Source organism: Rhipicephalus microplus, chromosome 4, assembly GCF_043290135.1.
Source record: "Rhipicephalus microplus isolate Deutch F79 chromosome 4, USDA_Rmic, whole genome shotgun sequence".
Taxonomy (NCBI): Eukaryota; Metazoa; Arthropoda; class Arachnida; order Ixodida; family Ixodidae; genus Rhipicephalus; species Rhipicephalus microplus.
In genome coordinates, this window is record NC_134703.1 from 136,387,948 (window position 1) to 136,400,174 (window position 12,227).

Sequence of the window (12,227 nt, forward strand, 5' to 3'; positions counted from 1 at the left end):
CACAAAGTTTTCTTTTTCTTTTTGTTATTTTCAGTGGATGGCATCCTTGTTTATAGAAAACGTAGAGACTATACTGTGTTGTCATACGGTATCATAGTGACTGTGCTTTTGTCTTTGGCCTTTACGAAATAGCATTATTTTCGTTATCAAAACAGAACCAAATCTCCTTTTGTTCCATATTTTTTAGAGGCGAAGAAGCATGGGTCGGCTGTCCCTGATGTATGTAGTACGAAGCCACCTCGTTTCAGAATTCACCGCTGTGTGATAGTTGTTGGGGCAATAAACAAATGCAGATGCTAACAAACAAATGGCATCCACGTCGTTTTAGGATCAACAAGCAAAAGTAATGTTATATTTATGCTAGGGGGCGCTTTCATTTTAGGGGTGACGCTCCTTAGGCCGTGGGTCGTGCGTCCGCTATGTTTGTAGTAGTAGTAGTAGTAGTACTAGTAGTAGTAGTAGTACTAGTAGTAGTAGTAGTAGTAGTAGTAGTAGTAGTAGTAGTAGTTGTTGTTGTTTTAAGTATCCACCTCTTGTTTATTTGTTGATGGAGGTACTTCTCTATAATGAATATATTATGACGGATTGGTTGTAACGAAGTTCATTGGCCATGAGCTCGGGAACTAACAAGTGCAGCGGACCCGAAGATGAACAGGTGATGACGATTGACGGCTGTACAGATGAGTATGAAGCTCATAATAGTTGCTTACACTAATTTCCCCACGTGGAAGTGGCCAATCTGCCTGCTGTGGGCAGGTAGTCAAAGTGACGAGGAACGTCGTGTGAAAAGCTTCATGAGAGAAACGTGTACGACTTCGGTGCTGTGGTAACCGTGGTCAGTTGGCACGACAAAACGTGTCACGCGATAGTTGACAGGTGAAGTCTGCTCTAAAACTACACATGGGCCGATGAATCGAGGCTGCAACTTATCTCACAGACCAGGTGTGCGAATTGGTGTCAATAGCAGCACCTCGTCACCCAGCCGGAATGATACCACACAATGAGAGGTGTAGACGGCCTTCCCTGCTCGTAGCGTAGCTTCCGTGTTCATACGTGCGCGCTGTCTGCACTGAGAAAGGATAGAAATACATTCTTCGCAAGAGGACAGTGATGGAGCGCAATTGTTGGTAAAGAAAGGAACGTCAATAAAGAAAGTACGTGAACATCCGTAAACTAGATAGAACGGTGAGTAGCTGGTTGTGCGCTGAACAGAATTATAGGCGAAAGTGAGGAACGGTAGAAGTTCATCCCAGTTTTTGTGAGTCGGTTGAATGTGAACGGCGATCATGTCAGCAACGGTTCGATGAAATATCTCGGTCAGACCATTTGTTTGAGGATGGTAGCTAGACACCGTCTTGTGTGTAGTGCCAGAAACGCGTACAACTTCACAAAAAGCGGTGATAAGAACACTTTTTCATGGTCGCTTAAAAGCACGCGAGGAGCACCATGACATAGAATTATGGCCTGAAGGACGAAGTCAGCAACTTCCGATGCTGGACCAGTAACCACTCATGTCTCGGCGTAGCGTGTCAGGTGGTATACTATCCGTCTATTTCCAGCGCCGGTAACGGGAAGGGGCCCTTAAAACTCGACACTGACGAACTCGAAATGCATTGTAGGGCACGTCATTGGCTGTAATTGACCGGCAGGAGGAGATGTCGGAAGTTTGCGAAGTTGGCACGTGGAGCAGGATCCCACGTACCTCGCTACGCTGGTAGAAAGGTCAGGCCAATAAAAGCGGGTTTGAATGCGGTCGTAGGTTTTGTGAAGGCTGAGGTGGCCAGTAGTCAAATCGTCATGAAAGGCGTTAAGTACATGATGTCGTAGCGTGCGTGGAAGAACACGTAGCCAGCGTTGACCATCAGGCTGATAAATGTGACAATACAGCACACCATCCTGAAGCTTAAAGTGCTCGAGTTTTCGACGAAGCCTTGCATTGGGTGAGCCCGTAGCTCTTGACAGGTGGTCTATAATGCGCCTACAGTACGGGTCCGCCTGCTGGCGAGAAATGAAGGGTTGGTCATCGTCGATGGGTGGTTGGTACAGCGAGGCGAGCAAGGTAACAGAATTGGGAGTCACGTCTGCACTGGTGTTGTTGGAGATGGCAGCGGGACTGTCGAATAGAGCCGTAGGTATATGAACAACAAGAAAGAGCGTCCGCATCTTGATGTTTTCGCCAGATTTAAAAATATTCTCAAACCGATACTTCTGTATGTGTAAAATCCAATGACCCAAGTGTTCGGACAAGTCATTCATTGTCGAAAGTCACCATAAGACGTGGTTGTCCGTTACGATTGTGACTTGACGGCCGTATAGATGAGGACGGAACTTTTGAGCGGACCAAACCACAGCGAGGCACTCCTGCTCAGTGATGGCATAGTTCTTTTCGGTGGCAGTAAGCACTCGGCTAGCGCATGCGACGACCATTTCTCGTCCAGAGTCATCTCGTTCAAAGAGAACAGCGCCTTCAACGCAATCACCGCAACCACTGGCGTCGGTATGCAGGTACATACAGTGTCTGTATGTATGGGCGTCGGTGCCTGGCATCGTGTTGTATCAGTGTCTGTATCCTTGTGTTGTGTTTCATCGCGATGTTCCGTTGGGCTGTAATTGATGTCCACTGTTCGGGCAAATACATTTTTCTCAAAATAAATTATGCAAAATATATACAATTCACGAGCATTACAAGGTTTATTTTGTTGTTGCTAAAGCACAAGCACTACACTTTTAAATGCGAAGCATTTCTTAGCGAACTTCGGTGACTTTGAGCGTATCTATCTATCTATCTATCTATCTATCTATCTATCTATCTATCTATCTATCTATCTATCTATCTATCTATCTATCTATCTATCTATCCATCTATCTATCTATCTATCCATCTATCTGCTGTCTTATCTATCTATCTATCTATCTATCTATCTATCTATCTATCTATCTATCTATCTATCTATCTATCTATCTATCTATCTATCTATCTATCTATCTATCTATCTATCTATCTATCTATCCATCTATCTATCCATCTATCTGCTGTCTTATCTATCTATCTATCTATCTATCCATCTATCCATCTATCCATCTATCCATCCATCTATCCATCTATCCATCCATCTATCCATCTATCCATCCATCTATCCATCTATCCATCTATCCATCTATCTATCCATCTATCCATCCATCTATCCATCTATCCATCCATCTATCCATCTATCCATCTATCCATCTATCTATCCATCTATCTATCCATCTATCTATCCATCTATCCATCTATCCATCCATCTATCCATCCATCTATCCATCTATCCATTCATCTATCCATCCATCTATCCATCCATCCATCTATCTATCTATCTATCTATCTATCTATCTATCTATCTATCTATCTATCTATCTATCTATCTATCTATCTATCTATCTATCTATCTATCTATTTTTGTAAATCATGTAAATCATGTGTACACGCCACGCTGCTGTGCGCTCGCGGTCGCTTCGCTAGCTTCACATATACCAAATTTGGTGCTACGCGATGTGAATGGACTACGAAGGTACATGACTGACTACATAGTATGCTCATGATGTTTTCGCAGCCGTTTCGCTAGCTTCACATATACTAAATTTGGTATTACGTGACTTGAATGGATGACAAAGGTAAGTGACACGTCAAAGCATGGTATTCATATTATGCGTGTCATGTAAAATACGACTACATGCTACGCTCATGGCACTCTCGCGGTCATTTCGCTAGTTTCGCATATACCGAATTGGATATTAGGTGACGTGAATAAAATACTAAGGTCAATGACACGTCCAGACATGATAATCATGACATGCACGTCACGTAAAGCATGCCTACATGCTACTACGCTTATGGTGCACTGTCGCGTGTTTCGCTAGCTTCACATATGCCAAATTTGGTGTTACGTGACGTCAAGTGAACGACGAACACAAATGCCAGGCGCAACCACGATAATCACTGCATTTAACTCATGTACGGCATAATTTACGTCCACCTTATAATGTTCTACTGATTTTAAACTGACATATGAACCTTCCTTATTCGCTGTTTGCAGATCATCGATTTCCACTGTACGTGGGACTTGCGATTTTTTAAAATTCCTGATTAAGGATGTGCACTTTGTAGTGTACACTGGTGCATAATGTGTGATTCCGTGTGGACCTTCGAACCCCCAACAAGCCCAAGATGCCTTAGACGCTGCTATGCTCGGCTGCCTTGACTTTCCGGCCCAAAAAACCTTGGTCCAGCGTGCACGGACAGTGGTACGACAAATTTTTACTTGACCGTACTCTCCGTCTGGTAAAGTAAGGGAGGTGGCCCCCTTGAGGCTTGTTTGCTAAACAGCCTCTCTGTAAACAACAATTGAATAACCTCACCAGCTTACCACGACGACCACCTGCTGCCTGGACTACACATGCAGCTGTCTTATAGAAGAGTAGGGCTTATTCTAATAGTTTACATTCTTTCTTAACAAGCAGCTCTCAGGAACCAGAAGCACGGAAGAAAAAAAGAACAGGAGGAGCGTATCTAGCGTGTACATGCAAACTGATTAAGAAGGCACTAGCTTTTTGGGTTCCTGTTACAGTTCCGGCCATGCTCCTATTTCATTTTTTTCCCTACTGGGCTCACAGGATGCGCGGGTAGCTCCCCTGACGAGCAATGACGAATCAGCAAAGCTGAAGCACGGCCGGTCTACGCTGCATCTGCGTGCGCTTCTTTCCTAATGACCTTCTAATCTGTCGCGAAAACAATGGAATAGTTTCTGAGTATGCTCCGGCACCCGTCGGTAGGGGCGCAGCGACCGTCACTTTGCATTTCCTGCGCTGCGCCCACGGCACATAAGTGTTGCTCGATGTGATACTGCGGAATGGGGCTTCTCGACGAGAAGGGCGAGGGGAAATATTTAGGAAATCGGGGGTAGAGGGAGCATTGTTTTCTAAAAAAAACCTTTTTTTTTTACGGCTCACCATATTATGTAGGCATGCATGTGCTCGTGGATAATCAGGCTGACACTCAGTGAAAACGCGGAAGAATCAGCTAACGAGGAATATTGCTTGAGGCATAAAGCCCTGACAATAATCACTGAGAGAGATGTCATTGCATTCGCTCCAATGTCATGAGAAGTTGTGGCCGAGTATACGTGTTAAACTAGTGTTCAAGGCACTCAATTTCAGAGCAAGGGGCTCAGCTTCGAGCCTCAGCTCCTTGGAAAAAATATTGTTTAGTTTCATAGGGTGTTTTTTTTGGTGCATGGAAGCCGTGGGTAGTGAGGGTTTTTTGGAACACCACCATCTATACCTGGTCAGTCAATACAAGCTTTGCTTAAAAACAAAAAGGCGTGGTTAGTGTTTTAGGGCAACGTATTGAAAGCTAAATAGCAGAGTTATTGCATGGAGTACTTCAGGGGCCCTTCCTGTATTCATCCCATGCCTCGTGTCGTAGGTTGGCGTAATGCTCATTGCTATGCAGCTCCTAGCATAGCCTAGAGAGGGGGTGAGAAAAGAGAACGAGGTGGAGGAAAAATAAAGAAGGCGAGAAGGCAAACTGAGGAGCTGAAAATGAAATGGAGGGTAAATCACATAATATATCCATATATATTCATACATAGTACACTAAGGGATAAGAAAGGGAAGTGGGGGTGAAGAGAAGGAAGAAGGAGGGGGCCGTGTTACTTTACGATTTGTAACAGCACGTCGTATCATAACGAAATCATCCTATCCAAAACCCAAATTGTAGCTGATACGGGGAAGAATGTGACACAACAGATGCTTAATACCAAGCGATGGGAGAGATGCCTAGGTTGTTGAGGGGGAGGAGAGCAGGAATTGAATTTCAGGCATACCTTCGGGAGGTTATCTCGTGCACATCGGGGGTGTCGAAAGGGCCTCAAAGGGGCGCATTCTAATTTCACGGACCAGCGCGCACATTCGGGAAGCATTGCATCGGCGGTTAGAGTGACACAGATAGAAAACGTGCGAGGAGAAGGTGGCGAAAAGAAAGTGTCGTCGGTTTTAAGCCGTCCTCTACGAGTTTCACATACAGTCGTGAGCCGCGCAGTGGATTTCGGAGCTGCTGCGACGCGAGCGCACAGACACGAAATGTTCGCTCCAGCGCCCTAAAAGTGAGAGAGAGAACCTATTTGCTTTGTACTCTTCTGAACTTCGAAAGATTCTTGATTGTAAGAGGGTTTTGTATTTGTACGGTTATATCGAGTCACGGGGGGGGGGGGGGGAACGATTTGGTGAGGTAATGTGCCGACCGACGTGCTGATTTAGAAAAAAAAGTATATAGCTTGGCTGCATGGCAAAGTCTGACGCTACTCGCCGCTGCCGTGGCACCCGCGTTTTGCTAATAGTTGATGACAGGGCACAGGCAAGGACCCCGCCACGCGACCCTGCACTGTACTGCAGCATTAACAGCGAACGCTCGGTATACTAATGCCACGCCCTAACGACTAAGGCAAACAGCCGAACTGTCAGAAACTCTCCCTTCACGAAGATACACGTGTTCTATTTTTAGTTGGTACTTGCGATACGTACTTGCAGTGTTCCCTTGTTCTGAACAGTCCCTGTGGAACTCAGCTTGGGTATTTCAGCTATGGCATGTTTGACTGAAATCCAGGGAAGCGTACAGGCGTACTTGCCAGGAGGAGGGTTGATTCTTATCGAACGTGCTCAAAGGGGTCCACAAAACGAGTGTTGCTTGGCAAAATGCACTGGCGCCACACAACATGCTTCGAACCATGACGCAGGCGCCAGCAAAACGTGGAAGTGGTTGGCGGGGTTCCGACGGTAGCGTGGTGCAATAAACTAATGTGTTACGCCGCTTGATTCGACTCGCGAGCTTGTTGCTAATTTGGAGAAGACTATGCATTGCGTTGTAATCTACGAAAGTCACTCACGGTGTTTCGGTTGCCGATAGCTTTGTGGGTTTGCTCAAATGTTGCTTGCATTCCGATTCAAGTATTAGAAAATTGGAAGCGCTGGGAAGTCCATTAGCGATCCCGGTTGATCATTTATCTCTTACAGTTTTGAATTAGGTAATGATGCTGTCGGAGTTGAAGGAAGGACTCATTACCGCAAGTTGCAAGAGATACGTGCCTTAATTATCTAGCACTGGGAATTGCAGAAATTATCAATGTTAGTTGGCATGGTGGATTTGTTTTTTCGAGTGTTATATAATAGAAGTTCGGCAGTAAAGCCTCACTACAGGGTAATTTCAAAATTAGCAGATGTTGCCTGATATTTATATTTATTCTAATATTTTCAACATTCGGCAGAAATTGCTTACGAATGTGTTTTGGCGATCTTCTTTTTGAACAGCTAAAAGGGCTAGACAAGACTGGGTAACAGTACGAGAAGCATAAATATAAAGCTATTCATGGGTTTTTCATGGGTGCACCTTCGTGACAGTAACTATAGGTTTGTGATGAATACTTCCATAACAATATTCTGTTTAGAGCATCTGAGATTGCTAGTCAACTTGTCAGCATGGGCTACGGCGGAAATTTTTATTTCTGCTCTGACCAAGCATTGTATACGATAAGAAGTTAGGGCAACCGCAATAACTCTAGTGATGAATACTTGGCCAATTCTATGGCAGCTGTATTCATCTAAACAGTTGAAACATTAAGTGGTGACTGCCATACATCTAAGTAACCCACTATGCTATGAAACGTTGGCAGAAAATCAGCGAGGCTGAAGAAATGTGCCTTACCAAGACTACCGCACGTTATTTGTGCTTGTAATCAGAATGAAGGTACTTAAGCTATAAAAGTTGTAATGTACAGCGTAAAACCTAAGGTAACGAGGTAGTCTTTGTCTTACCAGTACTACACGTGTCAGGGTCCTTTTTTTTGCAAAATTTTCAGGGAGTTTAGCGGGAATACTTCTTCCTTCATGATAAGTTTCCCTTCGGCGGGCTTCACTTAATCAAAACTAGTAAGTTGAAACCTGCCATGGTGGTCACACTTTTATGAAAGTGATATCTATAGAGGTACGTGTACTGTGTATTGTGAGAGCCCGTTAAAAATTACCAGACGGTCAAAATTTCTAGAGCACTCGACTACGGCTTCTGTATAATCAGATCGAAGTTTTAGGAACGTGAAATTTCGGATAAGACTGCATAATTATGGGGGCGTGCCTCACAATCACATTACTTTTCTGATACGTAAAATGCTAGGCACTGGTGGTTGCAAAACTTTGCATGATGAAAACATTCTATTCATTCTGTATGTAAACGCGATGAAATTGTGGCAGTTGAAGTCTATTGTTGACAATAATGCAATAATAGTGTGGGATTTCACGTCCCAAATTCAGGATGTGATTAGGAGAAAGGCCGTAAAAAATGCGTTTTCTAGTAAAAGGCGCACATGCATAATATATGCGTGTTTTTATGGTGCCCCAGACATGTGCATTAATTGCTTATTAATATGACAATCGCACAAGCATGAACGCTCAACCTTGAGCAACATTGGTGGGCGCTGCGGATGGGGTCGACCAGTTTAAGTACTCGATGCTGTTAGGAGTGAACAAACAGACAAATGTACAGACAGACAGACAGACAGACCAAAATTTTTGCGTCGAAGGTCCCCAAGAAATATTATCGTCTTTAAAAATCTCATTGCATTTCGATCACCTGGGGCTGCTTAACGTAACCCTAAATCTAAGCACATGGGCCTCAAACATTATGCTTCATTGAAAACGCGGGTACCGACGCCGGGGTTAGATCTCGCGAGCAGCCGTTGAACTGTTAACTGTCACCACTATAATACCACAACAGCTTAAGTTCACTGTCAAAGACACTGCTTTCTGTAATTGGCAAGTGTGATGTAAACAACAAGCGCACCCAAAATAAAACGAGAAGAGAGAATAATTGTTACCGATACCTTCTAGACGGATGGTATTGCAACTCTCTCAGAAAAGTATATTTCCGTGAAGGAACTTTGTGTGCCGCAAAGGAGGGAGGAGGGGGGGGGTTGTTACTTTCAGCGGACTCAGCTGCGTTGCTTGTGGGCGCCGTCGTGTCGTGAAGGGCAATGTGCCACATTTTATGCGCATCCAACGACGCAGTGCTCACGGCAGCTGACGTTTATATCGCGACCTGCCACCCGCACGTGGCCTTGCGCTGAGTGAAACATGGGATATCGAGATGTCGTTGGTCGGTTCCGCTGACGCCAGCATCACGTTTATTCCGATTCATCCTGCCTAACTTCTGCTTATCTTTGCAATTCTGAACGTGTCGACGCTATTTGTGCCCGCAAGCGACGCAATTCTTTGGGCACTTCACTATTCCTTCGCAAACCGAACTGCCAACGCGTGCGACTAAGCACACCAGGACATCGCTGACGTTCAACCGTATCTTTATTGTTCTTAGAAGGGCAAACGGCCAAAGCGAGTTCAGTCATACAGTCGCAGCCGTCAAAACAAGGCGGAAATCTATGCGAAACCGAATGCGAACTTAAAGCTTCGTGCTGGAACAAGACTAACTGTGGAAGTTTTGGCTTTCTGCAAGATATTGACTACGCGGTAAGTCCTAACCTACGTGAGGTGCGACATCACTCGCTACGCCAATGTTTGTCTTTTCGCAAATAAGCAGGGTACCCGCTAATCATCGTTAGGAAGTTATGTGCAGCTTGTTGGCGCTGCAAGTGGCTGATGGCGATGAAAGAATTCCGGGTGAGCAAGTTGCGATGGGTGGGAATCATACCACGCACTCGTTGCGCAATTAGCATTGATGATGACTGGTTGTTACATTACTCTTCTTTCGTGCTTTATTACAAAGTTGAGGCACTTCCTCGCCCAACATGTCGTATATATAGATGATCTTGCAAGTGAGTTTCCAGCCCAAGTGTAACCTCCGTGCTAGCATACTTGAATGACACACAGAGGGTGCGGGTTCAAATCACATTCTATGTAGGGTGTATTTCTACCATTTTATTTTGTCATGTTTCTTGGTTGCTTTTTCATGTGTATCGGTTACAGCCCCGACGGTAACGTTGCTTGACGCATCAATGATTGCGAAAGAGCTGCGCTTTCAAGAGGAAGCGCGAAAGCCACGGCAGTCTGTTTAGCGCTTGTGCCTTTGCCTGACAAATTTGACCTGATGTCGTTTGTGATCGACGGCAGGCTGATGCCTTTCGCATTGTTCTCGCTTACATAATATACCTATAAAACAAGTTTCTAGAGCGGTAGATCTACGTTTTCCTCTAGATGCGCAGACAAGAAACCACGCGTGCCGTTGGCCTTGAAGTTAAGCCGGCACCCCCAAACTTGGCGCTATATATAGTTTCATTTTAAGGGAACATGTGCGCTTGTGGAACTTGCGGGCATCCTATGATCTGTCTGGAAGGATGGAAAATAACGATGATATGTGGGGTTTAACGTCCCAAAACCGCCATATGATTATGAGAGACGCCGTAGTGGAGGGCTCCAGAAATTTCGACCACCTGGGGTTCTTTAACGTGCACCCAAATCTGAGCACATGGGCCTACAACATTTCCGCCTCCATCGGAAATGCAGCCGCCGCAGTCGTGATATGAACCCGCGACCTGCGGGTCAGCAGCCGAGTACCTTAGCCACTAGGCCACCGCGGCGGGGCGGATAAAAAATAACGTGGATGTTCGCATTTATTGGCTTTCACCTGGCTTTAGAAATAAATAAATCCTCATAATAAGTAAACCCTCACCATCCATAATTAAAACTGTATTTACCCTATGCTTTGTTTATTTGTCTTTCGAAGTCTTTATTTTGTGAATTGGCATCGTGCAAAGCAGGCGAAAACTAGTGCTTAGCGCTTGTCTTGCCCCCCCCCCCCCCGGCGGTCTAGTGGCTAAGGTACTAGGCTGCTGACGTGCACGTCGCGGTATTGAATCCCGGCTTCGGCTGCTGCATTTCTGATGGAGGCGAAAGTTCAGTAGGCCCGTGTACTTAGATTTGGGTGCACGTTACCTTAAAGTCCACGTACGTGGACGACTTCTCAAAACGACCAGAAGTACAGTATTCAAAAAACCTTGATCAAATTCCTGCTCAGTGTATTTACATGGAAAGGATATCCTGAAGAGGTAGTCTGTGATAATGGGCCTCAGTTCACGTCAAAGCAATTTGTCAACTTCTTACAAGAACGAGTGATCCATCTGTCGCATTCGCCTGCTTATTACACGCTGGCAAACGCACCGGTAGAGTGGTACAACGGCACGTTCAAGACTTACCTCCGATTTTCCCGTCTAAGACAACGTCCACTGCGAACGGCTGTGCGGTATTATATCGCCGCATGCAAGTGTGCACGACACGTCACAACAGGAATGGCTTCGGCGGTGCTGTTACATGGAAGGCTGCCAAGAACGAAGCTTGACATCTTCGGCTTATCGCCTGGGTCCTTCGCAAAGGCACCCCCCTGTTATGCCTGCGAGTCCGCAGCGAACGTCCATGCCTCGGAAAAAGGAAATCTGTGTCAAGGCCAGCACGCGAGCCCGCCTGATGCGATGAACAACTCAACGGCGTCAACACGCGACGGCGCCTTTCTGTGGCACACGTGCAGTGAGTCACCTCAGCCCGCGAGCCCGTCAAGCAAACAACCGGCGCCTTCCTATCTGGCGGGTCTGACGCAATGCCTGGTGACGTCACTCGTCCTTGGGTGCAGCCACCTGCAGCGCAGCCTCTCCAGATTCGATGAGAAAGAATGACGCGGCCCAGCGGTGACCCCATTGGAGAAGTCTGACCTCATGACCAGCGGCGCTTCTGGTTGGACATTTTGTTATTCAAAGAATCCACCCGGTGCATATAAGAGAAACCCTGCGGCGTGTCGCGAGCAGCAGACCCCTTTGACAGCAGTACCATTTGAGAGCAGACCTATGTGTTAGAGAGGAGAGCTCGGCTCTACGGGTCTCTAAGCTGTCGGCCCCAGTGCCGAATTTGTAACGCCTCTGTATATATATGCTGTACATAAACCTTGTTTAATTCACCGTCGTCTCGTCCGCTCGTCTATCAGCTCTGCGCAGAAGCAGTCGCGAGCTGAGAAACCTACACTACCAAATAGCTGGTGATCGTGTCGACGGAGATCGGAGCAGTGGCGCCTTCGGGACCGTGTTGGCGTCGCCGTCTTTCGAAACAGTGTTTGCAGCGGTGAGAATTCGAGGCGCCCTTCGTAACGTCGTCGGAGGCGCGCTTGGCAACACCCCGCCGCCCCCCCCCCCCCAGTAGTCGGGCGG

General features: G+C 46.1%; 1 long non-coding RNA gene across 1 annotated transcript in view; it reads right to left on the minus strand.

The window, feature by feature from the left end:
• LOC142814622 (uncharacterized) overlaps positions 1–11,295 on the minus strand; it is a 138,370-nt gene extending 127,075 nt beyond the window's left edge. Inside the window, exon 1 of the long non-coding RNA XR_012894991.1 lies at positions 11,229–11,295. This is a non-coding gene — a long non-coding RNA (uncharacterized LOC142814622). The remainder of the gene's footprint in view (positions 1–11,228) is intronic.
• Between the last annotated feature and the right edge of the window lie 932 nt (positions 11,296–12,227).